Below are 23,358 nucleotides of genomic sequence, written 5' to 3' on the forward strand. Positions count from 1 at the left end.
GTTTCACCCAATCTGTCATGGTGCGGCTGGTCCCCCCGCATATGGCCCGCCAGTAATAATAATATTAAGAATTGTAATTTCCTTTAACAGGTTCCACCACCTCCTCCCCCCAGCAATAGACCCCCACCCCCTATTTTTTGAATGTGCCTCCCTTTCTTGGGAAGACGATTAATGCGGTTTATCTTGGCCATACCGCGATCTTTAATTTGTTTTTAACTCACCTTCACAACAACATAGTCTATTCTGAGCTATAATATTTGGGAATTACTCCAAGCTATAGGAACAGCACCAGTAGGGTTTTCTCCCCCTTTTTTTTTTTTCTCTTCTTTCACCCTTTTTCTCCCCCTTCCCCTCTTTCCGATCTTCTTTGCTACTCCCCCTGTCTTCCCCTGTTTCCCCCACCCTCCTTACCCCCCTTAACCTATTTAAAGATGGCGCTCATCTGCTCCTCCCTTAACACCAGAGGGCTTAACTCTCCGGACAAGAGAAGCAGACTAATCTCTTATCTGACCCGCTTTAAAACTAAAATAGCTTTTCTACAGGAGACGCACTGGGTGGAGGGTTCCCCTATCTCTCTACATTGTAAACAGTACCCGATAGTAGAGGCGGCTTCCTTCACGGGAAAATCCAGGGGGGTAGCAATATTGATACACAAGTCCATACTTTTTGAAAAAACAGAATCCTTTAAAGATGCAAAAGGGAGGTTCTTGATACTAAACTGCAGACTAGATAATATTCCATATACTCTAGCTAATTACTATGGCCCAAACTCCTGTCAAACACGAGCCTTTAGAAGGTTTCTACGTCTGTTGACATTCCATAAAACACAGAACCTACTCCTGGCAGGGGATTTCAATATGCTACTTGACCCAGTATTAGACAGGCGCTCCCCTAAGCTTAAGCCCTGCGATAAACAAACTGTTAGGACCGCAAAGCAATTTAGCAATCTTCTAGCCCAATATAACTTATTTGATGTCTGGCGCTCCCACCATCCCACCTCCAGGGACTACTCCTACTATTCTAGAGTGCATAACTCCTACACAAGGATTGACTATTTTTTCTGTGAACCAAAACTGCTTGACCTGGTCCAGTCGACACACATGCCTGATTGCACGTGGTCTGACCACTCCTCGGTTCAGCTTGTTCTGAATCACCCCACCGGTGTCCTGCCTAGGCCTTCTTGGAAACTCCCAGAATATTTACTTTCCAGTCCAGATCAGGTTACACTCATTCAGAAAGAGATTTTAGAATACCTAAACATAAACGACAACGGCGCGGTCGATGACTTTTGCCTTTGGAGCTCCCTCAAGGCATACCTCAGAGGAGTGTTCATCAAGCTGACGTCAGAACATAGGAAGCGCTTAGGTAGTACACTTGCCCAACTCCACACCACCCTGAGGAGATTTACTCCTCTGCATAGGGAATCGTTAGACCCTCGGATTCTTATTCAAATTGAAGCCACCAAGGCGCAAATCTCGGCCCTAGAGCTAAAAAGGCACCAAAATCAGGTCCGTTTGTTTAAACAGACTTTCTATGCTAAGGGAAACAAAGCTGACAGGTTACTGGCTAACAAGCTCCGACAAAGGACTGCGGAGGCTCGTATTCCATAGATTAAAACATCCCAAGGAACTGTCCGATTACCTGCAGACATAGGGAAGGCCTTTGCCTCTTACTATTCCAAGCTGTATAACTTAGCAGATTCTCCAGCCCACCAGGTTCCTTCCACACAACATATTCAGAATTTCCTGGACACCCTTTCCTTACCGACTCTCACAGTGGCCCAGATAGAACTACTTGAAGCCCCATTTAGTGCCAAAGAAGTCCTCTCCGTCATCAAGTCTCTAAAACCGCATAAAGCCCCAGGACCAGATGGCTATGGCGCTCTGTTTTACAAAACGTTTCGCCTGCAGCTCGCCCCGCTTCTAACCAGAGTTTGTTCCCTAGCTAGGCAGTCAGGCACCCTACCGTCGGAATTATTACAGGCGATCATTGTGACCATACCGAAACCGGGTAAGACCCCTAATGTGTGCGAACACTTTCGGCCCATATCACTGATTAACGCTGATGTGAAGTTGATGGCGAAGCTTATGGCTTCCAGATTGAATCTTGTGTTACCATCATTGTTGGACGGTGACCAGGTAGGCTTTACTCCCGGCAGAGAGGGCCCGGATAATACCTGCCGAATCCTAAATATATACCTTGAGGCCAAGAGACGCAATCTTCCCTGTACAACCTTAGCCCTAGATGCCGAAAAGGCTTTTGATAGGGTAAATTGGACATATCTATTCGAAGTACTAACAAAGTTTGGATTCCCCCCTGGTTTTTGCTCTTGCGTCAAGGCCTTATACGCGGCCCCCACGGCCTCGGTAAGGGGACTGGGGTTCTGCTCTTCACCTTTTCCCATCACAAATGGGACACGCCAGGGTTGCCCCCTCTCTCCGTTACTTTTCGCCTTAATCATGGAGCCGCTGGCCGAGGCGATAAGAATCAACCCCGACATTCGGGGCGTAGAGATTGAGGGCACCCTACAAAAAACCGCACTATTTGCGGATGATCTTACCATATTCCTGAGCGACCCCTTATACTCTCTCCCCTATCTTTTCAAGCTACTAGACCGGTTCGGGCATATTAGCTATTACAAACTCAATGTCAACAAGACAGAGGCCTATGTCATTAATGTTCCAGACGCGACACTCGCCGTACTCCAACAAAACTACTCTTTCAATTGGTTCCAGCATCGGATTAAGCATCTGGGGGTCTATCTATCTTGGAGCATCCATACAATAATTGACTCTAACTTTTACCCCCTCCTGCAGCATTTTCAGTCTAGTACTGATAAATGGAGTGTTCCATGCATTTCATGGCTCGGACGCATAGCAGCATTCAAAATGCTCTTACTTCCCAAACTCACGTATCTATTCCGTTCGCTTCCTATTCCTGTCCCCAAGTCCTTAATTAGCAAATTCCAACAAATTTGCAACAAATATATCTGGAAAAATAAGCACCCTAGGGTGGCTACTAGAATACTGCAACAGCCATTCTTAAGTGGTGGCGCGGGCGCCCCCAACTTAATCCATTACCACGAAGCCACGAGCCTCTCCCATATTCTGGCATGGAATAACGTTGACAGTAAAAATAAGTGGCAAATCCTGGAACAGGCGGCGCTCCCCGGCCCTCTCGTGCTTCGGGACCTGATCTGGCTGCCCAAACACATTAGGTCATACTACAAAATACAGAACGTAGTCATTACCCACGCCCTCCGTCTCTGGGACAGGCTACGCTCACTCCCTCAGATAGCTCCCCACCCCTCTCCCATCCATTCCCTGACGGGCCTGCTAGCGGCCCTCAGGGATTCCAACCCTGGCCTATGGCAAGAGCACGGGATACTCCACGTGGCGGACCTATACCTCAATAACCAGTTTCTCTCCACTGAACAGTTCACCAATACCTACAACCTGAATCAACTTCTCTTGTTTGAGTTTTGGAGGCTCAGGAGCCTCCTGAAATCTTGGGGATTTCTAAGCCAGCCCCTCCGTGATCCCACTATGTGGGAAAAAAGATGGGCCAACAACATGAAGATACCCAGAGCCCTGTCGGTCTCCTACAGAGACTTAATGAACTCCCCCACTTACCTCAGGTCGGCTTATGCTAGGGCCTGGGAGCACGCTTTCCAGTTTCAAGCAGAACAAGTCGACTGGGCCAGAGCAGTAACTATAACCAAACGGGCACTCCACTGCATTACCCTACTTGAATTATATCTCAAAGTTTGCACGCAATGGCACCTCACGCCTCTCAGGCTATTTAAAATCTCCCAAATTAACTCCCCACTATGCTGGAGGCAATGTGGGATGGTGGGCTCGCCAGCACACATCTGGTGGGAATGCCCAAAACTTGCCCTCTTCTGGAGTACTGTCTCACACCAATGCAGGAATCTATTTCCTCACCTAAGGACCTCCCCACAAGTGGCTCTGCTGCACCTAAACATAGACACAGCTTCACCCTCAAAATCCTTACTTCTTGTCTACATCCTTATCTCAGCCAAATTGGCCATTGCGAGATTATGGAGACAAAAAAACCCTCCCACCTGGGAGGAAGTTGTCAGAACCATGACCTATCTCGAGACAATGGAAGGCCCGATTTTCACTCAACATAATAAAATCTTCCTCCACTCAGAAATCTGGGAAACATGGAGACAGATGACTTAACCCCCTCGCTGAATAGCAAGCAGGAACGATAGACATACAAGCCAGTCATCTCCCCCCCATTCCCATTTTCCCCCACCTGTGACCCCTTTCCCCCCCTTTTCCCCTTTTTTTTTTTTTTTTTTTTTTTTTTTTTCTTTCTTCTTCCCACCCTAGGTGTTGGCCTTATTAGCCACACCCAACTGTGATTATGCTCTTCCCAAACTCGCACAATAATATAGACATCTGAAACCCACCAATAGCTTAATATGTGCATAGTTTATTTCAAAAGACAAGATAAGAAAAAGAGAAAAGAAACCTAGCAAGAGAAGTTCAATGTTCATAAGGAGATTCAATGTTATATGTCTGTCTACTTGTTTTAATTGTTCCTGCCATGTTATAACCAACTGTAACATATGAAAAGCTATGTAACCTGTCTTGCAATGGACTGTAATATGTTACCTTTCTGAACTTCAATAAAAATTATATAAAAAAAAAAATACAATCCCCCCAACATTACAACCCACCACCCACACACCCCTACTCTAAATCCCACCCGATCCCCCCTTAAAAAAACCTAACACTACCCCCTGAAGATCACCCTACCTTGAGCCGTGTTCAGCCAGCCACTGATGGGACAGAAGAGGACATCTTCATCCAGGCGGCATCTTCTATCTTCATCCTTCCTGAGCGGAGTGGAGCCATCATCTATCCAGCCGACGCGGAGCCATCCTCTTCTTCCGACGGACTAATGACGAATGAAGGTTCCTTTAAATGACGTCATCTAAGATGGAATCCCTCGAATTCCGATTGGCTGATAGGATTCTATCAGCCAATCGGAATTAAGGTAGGAAACTTCTGATTGGTTGATTTAATCAGCCAATCAGATTGAAGTTCAATCCGATTGGCTGATTGGATGAGCCAATAGAATGCGAGGTCAAGGGCTGGTAAAAGAGCTGATTACTTTGTAATTTAGTTTAGGGTAGGGAATTTTGTTATTTTGGGGGGCTTTTTTATTTTATTAGGGGGCTTAGATTAGGTGTAATTAGATTAAAAATCTTGTAATATTTTTTTTATTTTTTGTAATTTAGTATTTTGTTTTTTTTGTATTATAGTTTAGTTTATTGAATTGTATTTTAGTTTCGATAATTGTAGTTAATTTATTTAATTAATTTATTGATAGTGTAGGGTTAGATGTATTTGTATCTTAGGTTAGGATTTATTTTACAGGTAATTTTGTAATTATTTTAACTAGGTAGCTATTAGTTAATAACTATTTAATAGCTATTATACCTAGTTAAAATAAATATAAAGTTGCCTGTAAAATAAATATAAATCCTAAAATAGCTACAATGTAACTAATAGTTATATTGTAGCTATATTAGGGTTTATTTTATAGGTAAGTATTTATTTTTAAATAGGATTAATTTATTTAATGATAGTAATTTTAGTTCATTTTATTTAAATTATATTTAATTTAGGGGGGTGTTAGGGTTAGGGTTAGACTTAGGTTTGGGGGTTAATAACTTTATTATTGTAGCGGCGACGTTGGAGGCGGCAGATTAGGGGTTAATAAAATGTATTATAGTGTTTGCGAGGCGGGAGTGCGGCGGCTTAGGGGTTAATACATTTATTATAGTGGCGGCGATGTCCGGTCGGCAGATTAGGGGTTAATAAGTGTTGGTAGGTGGCGGCGACGTTGGGGGGGCAGATTAGGGGTTAATAAATATAATATAGGTGTCAGCGATGTTAGGGCCAGCAGATTAGGGGTTCATAGGGATAATGTAGGTGGCGGCGATGTCCGGTCGGAAGATTAGGGGTTAAAATTTTTTATTATAAGGTTTGCAATGTGGGGGGGCCTCTGTTTAGGGGTTCATAGGTAGTTTATGGGTGTTAGTGTACTTTATAGCACTTTAGTTAAGAGCTTTATGTTCCGGCGTTAGCCCATAAAACTCTTAACTACTGACTTTTTTTTGCGGTTGGAGTCTTGGCGGTAGATGGTCTACCGCTCACTTCTTCCAAGACTCGTAATATCAGCATTAGGCAAATCCCATAGAAAAGATAGGATACAAAATTGACGTAAGGGGATTTGCGGTAGCCTCGAGTCGCGGAAAAAAAAGTGAGCGGTAGAAACTTTCCTGCCTGACTCGTAATACCAGCGGGCTTTAAAAAGCAGCGTTAGGACCCCTTAACGCTGCTTTTTAAGGCTAACACAGAACTCGTAATCTAGGTGTTTGAGCATATAAAAATACCCCCCCCCAAGGAAACCCGGGGCCCAATCCCTTGTTTGAGTGTCAAATGAATGGCCCACTTGATCTGGCCATGGTGCTATATAAAAGAGAAAACATATATACATGCGCCTATTAGGGAATCCATGGCTTCAAATTAACGATCTCTTGTTTGAGTGTCATATGAATGGCCCACTAGATCTGACTATGGAGCTATATTAAAAACTGGAACATGTGTACACGCACCTATTAAGGAATCCGTGGCTTCAAAGTTACAACATGAGGCGGCATCGCCGCTATCAGACTAAGCTGCTGCTGGGTCCCTCCCCCAACCGGGGGGTATGTGTCATCAGACCTAATCAGAACAGACCCATACGCCCAGCGTGAGGGAAGGCAATTACGTCACAGCTCAGGGCAACCACCCACCCACCCACAGAAAGTGAGCCTTTCACTGTGTGTGTGTTAGACATCCAGCCAAAGGGCTGGAACTGCATAGCATCATCTATTAATGTCATGTCTCTATGTACTGCAGTCCCCATGATGGAAAAAAATTATAATAAAATGTGATATGAAAAGGGTAGCACTGCCCACTAAGGAGAAATAAACGGTATGGCTGTGAAATTATTCTAGAATTAATAAAAAGTAATGAAAATAATAAAAGGAATATATGTGAAAAATAAAAATATGTGGAAGATCAATCTACCACTGATGGAGAATAACATCAGTTACCTTGGTGATAAGAACCACTAAATAAATAAAATTATAAGGTAAGTGTACAAAGTGTTAGTACCTGCATAATAATAATAGACATAAGCAATCCTCTTGGAATACCCAAAACCAAAGGTTACAATGTGGACACAAGAGCAGAGTTAAATAATGTCAAGAGCTCATCATAGTGCAAAGTATGTGTCATAGTACTACTTGATAGTATCTAAAAAGACAATAAAAGGAGACCCAATGTGCAGTGAAAGGGTGATAAAGAGGGTGACAAAACAATGAGAAATATACAAACCAAAGAAACCAGAATAGATTAAGTTCATTTATATAATAAAGATAAGGCGATATGCCATATTCTGGCAATCAAACCAAAAGTGATAGTAAATATCCTAATACTCCAAAAGAAATGGGAGGTATAAAATATCTAGAGGTGCATATGTTAGGTATGAACATTTAACATAAACGTGTATATGTTTGTACAAACAAGTGTGCATATAAACTAATAATGAAAACTGAATGAAATAATATAAATGCTACCATAAAATATGAACATTTAATATAGACATGTGTCTGTGTATACAAAAGATGTGTGCATATCAACTAATAATAAGCTCTAAATGAAATCATATAAATGCTGCCATATCAAGGTTCTCATTCAGACCATTGGGTTGGAGTGTTTTTAGTTTGGTAATCCAATAGGATTCTATTCTCCTCAGGGTTATAAAGGCCTTACTATGTGATCTAAGGATAGACTCAATGGGCAAAATGCTCATGGGATTCTTTGACCTCCATGAAAATGTACACAATGTCTAGAGACGCTGTGGGCTTTGGACTTGGTCTTAATATTAGATGCATGTTTCCCCTATCTTTTTTTCACCTTGCGACAAGTGCGGCCAATATACTGTACCCCACATTTGCAACTTAGCAGATATATAACGAATGAAGACTCACAGGTCATAAAGCTTTTTATGTTGAAAATTTCCCCCATGGTGTGAGAAGTGAAGGTGGATACTCTATGTGAAATATCACTACACATAACACAATGATGCCTGCAACACTTGGAGATCTTATGCCTAAGGGGAACCCTCTCTGTTGGTCTAGTATGTGATGCAATGTCTCCTTTGTATTTGTTCCTCACTATTTTGCTAGGAGTCAAAATGGTCTTAAGAGTAGGGGCTCCTCTGAAAATCACTTTCGGTTTGGGACCAATAATTTTCTTTAATACAGGATCATTGGTCAGTATAGGCCAATGTTTCAATAAAATTTTATTGATATTGCGGTAATTGGAGTTGTATCTAGTGATAAAAAGTGGAGGTTTCACATCCTTAAATCTAGTGTTACATCTAGTGGGCCATTCATATGACACTCAAACAAAAGAACGTTAATTTGAAGCCACGGATTCCCTAATAGGCGCGTGTACATATGTTTTCTCTTTTATATAGCACAATGGCCAGATCAAGTGGGCCATTTATTTGACACTCAAACAAGGGATTGGGACCCTTGTTTCCTTAGGAGGGGTATTTTTATTTGCTCTTAGTTTGTATATATATATATTGTTTCTTTTGGTCTATAAACCCAAAAATCTAGACATGAGTGTCTGTTGCGAGTTGTAATTACTGATTACCATATCAAGTTTTGATTATATGCTCATACCCAATATAGTTGTCAACTTTGTGTTTTTCTTTTATGATACACTTGCTGCACTTTGGAATTTTTATCTCTTGTTCGTGAAGCTTGGAGTGGATCCAGTATGCAAGGGAGCTCAGTCTACTGGGCGGCTGAGAAGCCCCAGTTCATCTTACATGTTGTAAGTGTTACCACTCATTACTACTCTGCCTGTCCATACTGTACTAGGCTATGGTAGCTCTGCTTTCTAATTTTTATATAGGTATCAGTGACACCACTGTGTTAATCTCCTGTTTGGGTGCCCAGCCTGTCCGCATACAGTGAGCTGGACCACTGCTAATTTCCAGTGTGCTGCATTAGCACCATTGGGGTGCATTTCCTCTGTGAGTACCTTCTTTTATCATACTGCTTATCCCCTGGTTTGGTGGTACTAGGCCATGTTGGCGCCTCTTGCTATCTTAATTTGAAAAGCAGGAATGCAAAACTTAGGTGCCAGACCATTTTAAGTTCACCACCCTGGATAGCAATTGCTCATTGGTGGCTACATTTAGCCACCAATCAGCAAGGGCTACCCAGGTGCTGAACCAAAAATTGAATGGCTCCAAAGCTTTGCATTCCTGCTTTTCAAATTAAGATAGCAAGAGAACAAAGAAAAAACTGATAATAGGAGTAAATTAGAAAGTTGCTTAACATTGCCTGCTCTATCTGAATCAAGAACATTTTTGAGTTTAGTAACCCTTTACGTTTTTATTATTTTTATTATTTCTTTAATGTGAACTGAGCTGAAGATCCTGTCCAAATGGGGCTTTGCAGGCTTCCAAAAATAGGGCTGGAGCCGAGGACAAATCTTATTGGTCCTCAGCTAATTTCCAACCTCCTTGGCAGGGGTGTATTTTTGCCTAGGCTAACTAGGAATTAACCTAGGGAGGCAGTTAGGGTTTCAGCAATTTGTTCTGTTTTATTATTACTTTCCCACATTTGTGTTTCTTTTTCTTCACGTTTCGGACGAAAGTCTGCATGGAGCAAGAGTATTTTGCTTTGTGTTTTTTAGTTGTTGCTATGTAATGTGACACCATTAATGACAAAGAAAAACAGGGACTGAGATGCAAGAACCGCTAAATCTGCTAAGAAACAGGACTGCATATCATGAAATTGGGACCAAACAAGAGCTATAACTGGACAGTTTGGAGAATGTATAAGTGGGGCTGACAAGAGAAGAATTGTGGGTGGTTGCACTGCATTGTACAGTAATATATGACAGACATTTCTAGTAGCTATGGGGCTATGGGCAGGTTATATATATATAAAAAAAAAACTTTCTAATTACTATTTTCTTAGCCCTGTCAGTCCGACTTTGGTCTAGTTACAAGTGGAGTGCAAAAATATTAGTCCTATTGGGTGCTAACAGCTCAAGTTAAATTAACAGTGCTTTTTGCTCCCATATTGCGCTAAGCCAATGGTGATCTAAACTGAAGGTGTTCTAAGCGAAAAGGACTCTATACCAGAGGTTTAAACATTTAAATCATGGTTTTGTATTAAAATACATAATTAAAAACACTGCAAACATACACATTCATACACATGTACACACAGATACACACAAATGCATAAACCTTTATTTTCCATTAAATATGTACATTTAGGGCCAAATTATGAGTGGAGCGCAGAATTATTACAGTGTCCTCTGAGCTCTGGTTCATTGTTTAGTGAAACTAAAAAGTTCCACAAAACACATCGAAAATAAATTTCAACGTATAGTTACACTCATAATAACACTATCTAATAAAAATTACTTTTTAAAAATATTGAACTCAAAAGTTATAAAGATATTAGAAAATAAAAGGCAGGCAAAGGCATTTAACAGAGATATATACATATACATGTCTAAAGATGTATATTTATGTACTAGTTGATAAGCCTGCCCAGAGGGCAGTCTATGGGGCCTATCTATCATGCTCTAAGAAGGTGGACAGACATTGCAGGAAATCACCCGATCGAATACGATCGAGTTGATTGACACCCGCTGCTAGAGGCCGATTGGCCGCAAATCTGCAGGGGGCGGCGTTGCACCAGCAGTTTACAAGAGCTGCTGGTGCAATGCTAAATGTGGAGAGCGAATTGCTCTCCGGATTCAGCGATGTCTGTCGGATGTTGACATTTGTTAAATAGACAAAAATAAGTCATTAAATTAGTTTTTTGCATTGTGGGGGTTGGCGGTTTAGGAGTGAATAGGTAAATTAGGTTTAATGCGTTGTGGGGGGTTGGCGGATTAGGGGTTAATATATGTATTAGGTAGTTTGCGATGTTGTGGTTGGCGGATTTAGGGGTTAATAATTTTATTGGGTATTTTTTTTTTCTTAATACTTTGTGCGGGCGGTTAGTTTATTTTTTTCTTAATAGTTCGTACGGTGGGTACATTTTTAAAAAAAATACTTATTGCGGGTGGTTAGTTTTTTTATTACTCATTGCGGACGGTTAGGTTTTTTTTAATAATTATTGTGGGCGGTTATTTTTTTTTTTTTGTAATGCTCTGTTTGCCTTCGCTGCATCCCGGTGGAAGGTGGATTCTTTCACCACCCTGCATCCAGGTGAACTCTTTTGGCTGCGCGTGCAGGCAACATTTTGTTGGCTGCCTCGCGCTGCCAACATTCCTTTGAGGATGCGTGCGCAACTGGCGACACAGACGGATGCGTTACAAATGCAATTATAGAGTGTGTGTATATATATATATATATATATATATATATATATATATGCATATATATATTTGTCTATTTATATGTGTGTATATTATACACATATAAAGACATAAATACATATGTACACACATAAAATATATAATACATATATATATATATATTTTTTTTTAATCACTTTGGAGACTTTTGCAGTTAAGAAGATGAAAATATGAAAAAATATTTTATGCATATATTATTTTATTTTATTTTTTTAAGTTTTCAAAAGAGCTTTATTGATATTTGCAAAATAAAACATTAACAACGCTCCAGTAGTTTTCACAATAAAGTTAACATTCAATTAACAGATTTTTCAACATTTTCCGTCTTTCTTATTTGACGCATAAGTTGTTTTATCCAGAAAACAAAAAAAAAGTTCCTTCAAATAATTGATACATTTCAGCTGTTGAAAAGGTTGCATTCTAAGAAAAAGAGTAAAGAGGTAATTCACAAGAGTGAAGAGAGAGAGAGGAAGAAGAAGAGAAGGAAAAAAAAGGGGGGGGGGGGGGAGGGGGAAGGAAGAGAGTATCACTTCAAGTCTCTAAAAGCGCTAAATTTTAGAGCGCTATTTTCTGGTGTGCTTGAGCTAATCACTAAAACTTAGCTCACCACTTGTAATCTGAGCAATAGTACTGCACTATCCGTTAGAAGTATAGGATGCGCTAATAAAATGATGGCTGCACTAAGATTCTGGTAAATCTGATCAGAACCCTGGTCCTGCAGTCCCTCTGTTAGCCACATACCCACATCAAATCAGACCCCTGGTCCTGCAGCCCCTCTGTTAGCCACATACCCACATCAAATCAGACCCCTGGTCCTGCAGCCCCTCTGTTAGCCACATACCCACATCAAATCAGACCCCTGGTCCTGCAGCCCCTCTGTTAGCCACATACCCATATCAAATCAGACCCCTGGTCCTGCAGCCCCTCTGTTAGCCACATACCCACATCAAATCAGACCCCTGGTCCTGCAGCCACTATGTTAGCCTCATACCCACATCAAATCAGACCCCTGGTCCTGCAGCCACTATGTTAGCCTCATACCCACATCAAATCAGACCCCTGGTCCTGCAGCCCCTCTGTTAGCCACATACCCACATCAAATCAGACCCCTGGTCCTGCAGTCCCTCTGTTAGCCACATACCCACATCAAATCAGACCCCTGGTCCTGCAGCTACTATGTTAGCCTCATACCCACATCAAATCAGACCCCTGGTCCTGCAGCCACTATGTTAGCCTCAGACCCCTGGTCCTGCAGCCCCTCTGTTAGCCACATACCCACATCAAATCAGACCCCTGGTCCTGCAGTCCCTCTGTTAGCCACATACCCACATCAAATCAGACCCCTGGTCCTGCAGGTACTATGTTAGCCTCATACCCACATCAAATCAGACCCCTGGTCCTGCAGCCACTATGTTAGCCTCATACCCACATCAAATCAGACCTCTGGTCCTGCAGCCCCTCTGTTAGCCACATACCCACATCAAATCAGACCCCTGGTCCTGCAGCCCCTCTGTTAGCCACATACCCACATCAAATCAGACCCCTTGGTCCTGCAGCCACTATGTTAGCCACATACCCACATCAAATCAGACCCCTGGTCCTGCAGCCACTATGTTAGCCTCATACCCACATCAAATCAGACCCCTGGTCCTGCAGCCACTATGTTAGCCTCATACCCACATCAAATCAGACCCCTGGTCCTGCAGCCACTATGTTAGCCTCATACCCACATCAAATCAGACCCCTGGTCCTGCAGCCCCTCTGTTAGCCACATACCCACATCAAATCAGACCCCTGGTCCTGCAGCCCCTCTGTTAGCCTCATACCCACATCAAATCAGACCCCTGGTCCTGCAGTCCCTCTGTTAGCCACATACCCACATCAAATCAGACCCCTGGTCCTGTAGCCCCTCTGTTAGCCACATACCCACATCAAATCAGACCCCTGGTCCTGCAGCCCCTCTGTTAGCCACATACCCACATCAAATCAGACCCCTGGTCCTGCAGCCCCTCTGTTAGCCACATACCCACATCAAATCAGACCCCTGGTCCTGCAGCCACTATGTTAGCCACATACCCACATCAAATCAGACCCCTGGTCCTGCAGTCCCTCTGTTAGCCACATGCCCACATCAGATCAGACCCCTGCTCCTGCAGTCCCTCTGTTAGCCACATACCCACATCAAATCAGACCCCTGGTCCTGCAGTCCCTCTGTTAGCCACATGCCCACATCAGATCAGACCCCTGCTCCTGCAGCCCCTCTGTTAGCCACATGCCCACATCAGATCAGACCCCTGGTCCTGCAGTCCCTCTGTTAGCCACATGCTGGCATCAAATCAGACCCCTGGTCCTGCAGCCCCTCTGTTAGCCTCATACCCACATCAAATCAGACCCCTGGTCCTGCTGTCCCTCTGTTAGCCACATGCCCACATCATATCAGACCCCTGCTCCTGCAGCCCCTCTGTTAGCCACATACCCACATCAAATCAGACCCCTGGTCCTGCAGTCCCTCTGTTAGCCACATGCTGGCATCAAATCAGACCCCTGGTCCTGCAGCCACTATGTTAGCCACATACCCACATCAAATCAGACCCCTGGTCCTGCAGCCCCTCTGTTAGCCACATGCCCACATCAGATCAGACCCCTGGTCCTGCAGCCCCTCTTTTAGCCACATGCCCACATCAGATCAGACCCCTGGTCCTGCAGTCCCTCTGTTAGCCACATGCCGGCATCAAATCAGACCCCTGGTCCTGCAGCCCCTCTGTTAGCCACATGCCCACATCAAATTAGACCCCTGGTCCTGCAGCCACTATGTTAGCCACATACCCACATCAAATCAGACCCCTGGTCCTGCAGCCCCTCTGTTAGCCACATGCCCACATCAAAACAGACCCCTGGTCCTGCAGTCCCTCTGTTAGCCACATTCCGGCATCAAATCAGACCCCTGGTCCTGCAGCCCCTCTGTTAGCCACATGCCCATATCATATCAGACCCCTGGTCCTGCAGCCACTATGTTAGCCACATACCCACATCAAATCAGACCCCTGGTCCTGCAGTATCTCTTTAAGACCCATACTAACATCAAACACACAGGTGCAGGCGAATCACCCATTAATTAGAACACAGCGCCACCTAGTGTAAATTATTTTTATATCTTTTACAAAGGTGTAATACTTCTCTTAAGGTGACAGTGTAAAAAATGGGTTATAAAAACAATGCAGAATATATAATAAAAATATATACATATAGCCACTGTGCATACAATTTAAAAAAAATGAGAAGCAGCATTGCATATTAGACTCCACTACAATCTATACAGAGTATTTAACACAAAATAAATCTACAGATAAGATAAGATAAATGAACTCTGGGGCATGATATACGGCAATGTTATGAATGTGTTATGTACAGTATCTATACAAGCATCATTACAAAGCTTTTAAATGAGTATTGAACGCAGAACACCACATTAAAGATCCCCCCTAGTATAGGACACCTGCCATGTCTACAATAGTACCTATACCGCACCTAAATTTGACATCTATTGGGAGTGTGGGGGACTGCCAACAAGAACGATTAGCTGAAAAAACATGCAGCACCACTATAATTGCTGCCCACAATATGGACACTATTATGTCTACTCGATCCATACCAGAGCAGACTGATGCACTACTGAGCACTTGCACTAAAGTCATTACTAAATGTGCCAAGGTGAGACTTTCCTTGGGTGATGAAAATTTAGTTCACAATATTTCAGAACATGAATTAAGTTTGGATGAATTAGCACTGTTAAACAAAGGTTTATCATTTTCAGTTTTTAGTAATATTGATGAATTTGAACTACAATAAGATTTACACCATTTTTTTTAGAAAAATTAAACTAAAGGCTTACTTGGGCACTAACACAGTACACACAGTTTCTCCTAACATTGTGGAAAGCACTTTCTGTAACCCCATTAAATATGGCATTCAAAATAAAAGTAATTTTACTCCACCTAATATTTCACATAGTATTTCTAATTATACTGCTCTGGTTGAGCAAGGCAATAATAGTGTTCTACAAAGGAATAAGAAATATGGAGCTGGGGCATATGGGTCTATCTCTAGACATGATACACAGGCACTGAATTCACTTAAAAACAATAATAACATCATCATTAAGGAGGCCGATAAAGGCGGTACCATTGTTGTAATGAACAAAATAGATCACACACAGGAGATTTTTAATCAATTACATGACACTCAGATCTATCAGAGACTGGACTCAGATCCTACTAATAAGATAAAAAAGGAGATTGAACACATAACTATGAGGGCTGTGAAAAGAGGTGTTATCACAGTTAACTTCAGAAATAGCCTATTGGTGCAACATCCAATTAGGCCTGTTATATATATCCTACCAAAGATACACAAAAATGCCACTAGACCACCAGGTAGGCTGATAGTGACTGGTATGGGATCTTTTCCAAAATCGCCATTTTTCTTGATAAGGTTTTACAACCTTCAGTTACTCGAATCACTTCATATTTGAAGGATACTGGCGATTTTCTGAAAAAACTGCATGATATGGACTATGTGGGTGATAAGTGTATTATCTATACTTTAGATGCATGTATCTTATACACATTGATTAGGCATGTGAGTGGAACAATATCAGTACAAACTTTATTAAGATCTGAGGGTATCTACACTGAATATCAAATTAGCTTTCTTATAGAGCTACTTGACATTATCCTATATCAAAACTATTTCCTTTATAAAGATACCTTTTACCTGCAAAAAAAAGGAACTGCTATGGGCTCCAATGTCGCCCCCTACATATGCCAATATTTTCATGGGCAGCTGTGAGGAGCACTTTGTGAAACCTCATAAGCTGTTCATGCTCTATGGCGCCTCCTGGTGGAGGTACATAGATGATATTTTTTGGCGTGTGGAGGGGCGACATTGAGAGCTTTTTAGCATTTGTTGATGATTTAAATATATCTGTTAAAAAAGGTACACTGACGGCCACTGAAACTTCTGTTAATTTTTTGGATACAGTAGTTTACAAAGAGAGTGGTTTTCTCAAGACAGACTTTTATACCAAGCCAACAGATAAAAATAGTCTATTGAGGTATGAATGCTATCACTCGCCAAATGTTTTCAAAGCACTGCCCAGAAGTCAGTTTACACGAGTAAAGAGGATAGTTCGGGATTCCCAACAGTGTAATAAATGATTGGAACAAATAGCCAGTAAATTTAAAAAAAGGGGCTATCCCAATCACTTAATAGATGGACAGAAACATAAGGTTATTTCCAAACAGGTGGAGGAAAGAAAAAGGGAAAATAAAGAAGAGAGGTTAATGTTTATAAGTAAATATAACGTATGAGTAATAAAATTAACCGAATCCTCAAAAAACATTGGCATATCCTGAAAGACCTGAATCCATCGGTCAGTGCCTTTGATAATCTCCCCATGTCAGCATACAAGAGGAAATAAAAACATAAAGGACTATTAGACCTGGCTGACCTAGGTAGTGAGAAAATTAGTATACAAAAAAACTATAGGCCCAGGTAGGACAGGTTGCTATCCATGCTTAAGCTGTAGCAACTGTAACTCCATAATTAAGGGAGAATCTTTTTATCGTCCCACACAAGGCACAAAATATAAGATAAAGACAGTATTGAACGTGTAGATCAAAGTGCATAATATATCTTATTAAATGTCCGTGTGGCCTTAATTATATTTGCGAGTCCTGTAGAGAAGCTAGGGAGCGCATCACCGAACACAAATCATAAGGTATAATAATAAAGATGTCCCTGTCTCATCACATTTCATTGAAGCAGGCCACAACATCAGCCAACTGGCGCTTTCAAATTATCGAGGGGAATGGATACTCCGGGGGGGGGGGGGGGGTGGTTGGTGGGGGGTTGGTGGGGGTGATAGAGAGCATCTCCTTAAAGTCAGGGGAAATGTACTGGTTTAATAAATTGCAAACTTTAAAACCAAGGGGCCTTAATAAGGACTTTGACTGGTCACTTTTTAGATGAATATCCCCTCATTTACTTATTTAAAAGTTCTGTAATGATGGCTGTATAGATCCTATGCATAACACATTCATAAGTTTGCTTTATAGTTATAGAGCTCATTTATCTTATCTTATCTGTAGATTTGTTCTGTATTCAATACTCATTTAAAAGCTTTGTAATGATGCCTATATAGATACTGTGCATAACACATTGATAACATTGCCCTATATCATGCCACAGAGCTCAGTTATCTTATCTTATCTGTAGATTTGTTCTGCATTCAATACTCATTTAAAAGCTTTGTAATGATGCCTATATAGATACTGTGCATAACACATTGATAACATTGCCCTATATCATGCCACAGAGCTCAGTTATCTTATCTTATCTGTAGATTTGTTCTGCATTCAATACTCATTTTAAAAGCTTTGTAATGATGCCTATATAGATACTGTGCATAACACATTCATAACATTGCCCTATATTATGCCACAGAGCTCATTTATCTTATCTTATCTGTAGATTTGTTTCTGCATTAAATACTCTGTATAGATTGTAGTGGAGTCTAATATGCAATGCTGCTTCTCATTTTTTTAAAGTGTATGCACAGTGGCTATATATATATATATATATATATATATATATATATATATATATATATATATATATATATATATTTATATATAATATATATATATATACTATAATTTTTTTTATTATATATTCTGCATTGTTTTTATAACCCATTATTTACACTGTCACCTTAAGGGAAGTATTACAAACCTTTGTAAAAGATATAAAAATAATTTACACTAGGTGGCGCTGTGTCTAATTAATGGGTGATTGGCCTGCACCTGTGTACAGGTATAAAGGTAGCCTGTTTGTTATACTTATGCAGACATGACTAAGGACCTAGTACATGTCTGAAACGTTGTTGTTTTGAGTGGACCATGGTTTAATAAAGGTTTTTTTTTATGAAACCTGCCAAGGCTGGAGTACCTTTGTTCAAGATTTGCTGATATGGAGGGGTTGCTGACTCCTTTGCTCCTGTGCCTGATTGTTTTGGTTGTTGTTCCCCATCTTTCTGTTTTGCCCCTATGTTAGCCACATACCCACATCAATCAGACCCCGTCTTGCAGTATCCTCTTTTGGCCCCATACCCACATAAGATCAGACCCCTGGTCCAGCAGCCCCTCTGTTAGCCACATACCCACATCAAATCAGTCCCCTGGTCCTGCAGCCCCTCTGTTAGCCCATACCCCCATAAGATCAGACCCCTGGTCCTGCAGCCCCTCTGATAGCCACATGCCCACATCAAATCAGACCCCTGGTCCTGCAGCCCTCTGTTAGTCACATGCCCACATCAAATCAGACCCCTGGTCCTGGCAGCTGCCCCTCTATTAGCCACATGCCCACATCAAATCAGACCCCTGGTCTGCAGCCCCTCGTATTAGTCTACATGCCCACATCAAATCAGACCCCTGGTCCTGCAGCCCCTCTATTAGTCACATGCCCACATCAAATCAGGAACCCTGGCCCTACAGTTCCTCCCTGTTAGCCGCATGCCTGCATCAAATCAGACCCCTGGCCCTACAGTTCCTCTGTTGGCCAACATCCCACATCAAATCAGACCCCTGGCCCTACAGTCCCTCTGTTAGCTACATGCCCACATCAAATCAGACCCCTTGCCCTCACAGTCCTCTGTTGCTACATGCCCACATCAAATCAGACCACTGGCCCTATAGTCCCTCTTGTTAGCCATGTGCCCACATCAAATCAGACCCTGGCCCTACAGTTCCTCTGTTAGGCCGCATGCCTGCATCAACTCAGACCCCTGGCCCTTACAGGTTCCTCTGTTGGCCACATACCCACATGAAATCAGACCCTGGCCCTACAGTCCCTCTGTTAGGCCATATGCCCCACATCAAATCAGACCCCTGGCCCTACAGGTCCCCTCTGTTAGCCACATGCCACATCAAATCAGACCCCTGGGCCCTACAGTTCTTCTGTTAGCCACATGCACACATCAAATCAAATCCCTGGCCCCTGCAGTCCCTCTTTTTGCCACATGCTATCATCAAATCAGACCCCTGGTCCTGCAGCCCCTCTATTAGCCACATACCCACATCAAATCAGACCCCTGGTCCTGCAGCCCTTCTTTTAGCCACATGTCCATATAAATCAGACCCCTGGTCCTGCATCTCCTCTGTTAAGCCACAATACCCCACAACACATTAGACCCCTGGCCCTACAGTTCCTCTGTTAGCCGCATGCCAGCATCAAATCAGGACCCCTGGTCTTGCAGCCCCCTCTGTTAGGGGGCCACATGCCCACATCAAAATCAGACCCATGCCCCTACAGTCCCTTTGTTAGCCACCATCAAATCAGACCCATGGCCCCTACAGTCCCTCTGTTAGGCCACATGGCCCACATCAAATCAGACCCCATGGCTCTACAGTTCCTCTGTTAGCCACAGCCCACATCGAATCAAACCCCTGGCCCTACAGTCCCCTCTGTTAGCCACATCAAATCAGACCCCTGGTCCCGCGTGCCCCTCTGTTAGCCACATGCCGGCATCAAATCAGACCCTGGCCCTACAGTTCCTCTGTTGAGCCACATGCCCACATTCGAATCAAACCCCTGGCCCTACAGTCCCCTCTGTTAGCCACATGCCCACATAAAATCAGACCCCTGGCCCTACAGTTCTCTGTTAGCCACATGCCCACATCAATCAGACCCCTGGCCTGAAGTCCCTCTGTTAACCACATGCCGGCATCAAATCAGACCCTGGTCCTGCAGCCCTCTGTTATCCACATGCCCACATCAAATCAGATCCCTGGCCCTGCAGTCCCTCTGTTTGCCACATACCCGGCATCAAATCAGACCCCTGGCCCTGCAGTTCCTCTGTTAGCCACATACCGGCATCAAATCAGACCCCTGGCCCTACAGTCCCTCTGTTAGCTACATACCCACATCAATCAGACCCCTGGTCCTGCAGCCCCTCTTTTAGCCACATGCTTACATCAAATCAGACCCCTGGTCCTGCAGCCCCTCTGTTAGCCACATGCCCACATCAAAACAGACCCTGGTCCTGCATCCACTATGTTAGCCACATACCCACATCAAATCAGACCCCTGGTCCTGCAGCCCCCTCTGTTATTCCACATACCCACATCAAATCAGACCCCTGGTCCTGCAGCCCCTCTATTAGCCACATACCCACATCAAATCAGACCCCTGGTCCTGCAGTATCTCTTCTAGCCACATGCCCATTTTAAATCAGACGCCTGGTACTGCAGCTCCCTTTTTGTTAGGCCACATACCCAAAACACACAGACCCCCTGGCCCTACAGTTTCCTCTGTTAGCCGCATGCCAGCATCAAATCAGACCCTGGTCTTGCAGGCCCCTCTGGTTAGCCACATGCCCACATCAAATCAGGACCCCATGGCTCTACAGCCCCTCTGTTAGCCACATCAAAATCAGACCCCTGGTCCTGCTGCCCCTCTGTTAGCCACATGCCGGCATCAAATCAGACCCCTGGCCCTACAGTTCCTCTGTTAGCCACATACCCACATCAAATCAGACCCCCTGGCCCCTACAGTTCCTCTGTTAGCCACATGGCCACTTCAAATCAGACCCCTGGCCCTGCAGCCCCTCTGTTAGCCACATACCCCACATCAAATCAGACCCCTGGACTTGCAGTATCTCTTTTAGCCACATACCCATATTAAATCAGAACCAGTGGTTCCAGCAGCCCCTATTTAGGCCACATGCCTACATCAAATCAGACCCCTCATCCTGCAGCCCCTTTGTTAGTCACATACCCACATCACATTAGACCCCTGGCCCTGAAGTATCTCTTTTAGGCCACATGCCCACATCAGATATGACCCCTAGTCATGCAGACCCGTCTGTTAGCCACATACTCCACATTGTTGGTGTGGTGTCTCTCATGAGATCCTGCTGTCCTTGGTCCAAATACCCCCCTTTCCTAATGATATCATTTTACTTGTTGTCATCTCCTTAAAGCCTTTAAAAACAATTTCTCCAGAAAAAATAAGCACAAGTAGCCATATGTTCTCTCCACAATGTAATTTATTATTGGAAATATTTTAATTAGAAATTTGCATACAAAAAAATGCAAGAAAGTGTATTAAACATATTTAGTAAATGCATATTCTTTGTAGTAATTATCTGGTGGTGATGTTTTTCATGTCCTCTATTGCACAATGTAATTGATTTATAATAATAATATTTATTATTATTATAATACTTTATTTATAAAGCACCATCATATTCCGCGAGCAATGCCCATAGGTACATCACTAATATTAGTAAAACATAGATACAATACTTGTAAGAAACAAGACAACAATTTGACAAACAAATACAGGAGGTATTGAGGGTCCTATTCCCATGGGAATTTACTATCTGAAAGGGTAGGAGGGTGAGAAACAGGAGGTGAGAACGGCAAAGGTGAAAATTTGTTAATACAGAGTCAGATTATGGCAATTTTTAGGAAAATAGAATTAATTTGTTACTGAGTTGGGTGGTAGGCTTCCCTGAACAAAATGTCTTTAGGGTGTATTTAAAAGAAGGCAGATTAGGGGAGAGTCTGACAGTGCGAGGAAGAGGTGATAATAGAAGATGCAAGGAGCAGGTCATTGTTGGATCTTAGTGGGCGGGCTCAAATATATTTGTTGATTAGTGAGGACAGGGTAGTGGGGAGCGGCATTGGTAGGGGCTTTGTAGGTCAGGGTTTTGAATTTTTATTTAATGTGCTATGAATGGGGGAGCCAGACTTGCAGAGAGGTGCAGCAGATACAGAGTGACAGGAAAGATGGATTAACCTGGTAGAGGCATTTAGATGGATTGGAGGGGGAAGAGGCGGGAGGTGAGGAAGGCCAGTGAATAAGTTATTGCAGTTGTCAAGTTGGGAAACTACAAGGGAGTTGATTAGTATCTTAGTGGTGTCAGCGCTCAGAAATTGATGAATTTTGGAAATATTGCATAGGTGGTGGCGGCAGGATAAAGAGAGTGGTCTGATGTGGGGGATGAAGGAAAGATTGGAGTCAAGTGTAACTCTGAGGCAGTGGATTTTGGATGATGGAGAGATGGTGATGGTTATTGACAGTGATATAAAAGTTAGAGATTGGAGTAGAACTAGAGGGGGTATTAGGAGTAGCTCAGTCTTGAACATTGTTAATATTTAGGAGTGATTCTATGCCATTCAAGAAGAAGTGCCAAATAAGCAGTTGCTGATGGGAGAAAGGACAGAGGGAAAAAGAGAAGGGGTGGAGAGGTAGATCTGAGTGTCATCAGCATAGAGTTGAATATTTGAAGCCATAGCTGTTTATTAGCTTACCCAGTTAAGAAGTTGTCATATATTTTACTTGGCCCCTTTAACATCCATTATTCCTCTGCCCCTTTAACCGGATTCATCTTACCTTTTGAACACCACCTCGCAATCAATAAATAGCAGTTGTACCATTCCTCATTGGTTATTGAATAGCTCTCTGACTCTCCTTCAGGATCTCCCTGACTGTGATTCCTCCGATCAAGCTTCAGATGCCACTTCCATGCTGGAAGTATCTATGTGCAAGTACAGATTGTTCTCTAAAGTTGTTTGTGCAAACTCTCAAGGTAATATCATGTCTTGGTTTACTCTGGATTGTGTCTCTCTCTCTCATTAGCCTGTGCTCGACATCTTATCAGCTGTTTCATCTCCTGTATGCACTCAATGTGTACTCTTCTTAAACCACTGTAACTTTTTACAGAAGATATACAAAGGCATTACTTACTGACTGTATCATATCATATAATATCCTGCAATTTGGCTATATTGGCATTACAAGCTTT

The sequence above is a fragment of the Bombina bombina genome, chromosome 8 (assembly GCF_027579735.1).
Source record: "Bombina bombina isolate aBomBom1 chromosome 8, aBomBom1.pri, whole genome shotgun sequence".
Classification (NCBI taxonomy): Eukaryota; Metazoa; Chordata; class Amphibia; order Anura; family Bombinatoridae; genus Bombina; species Bombina bombina.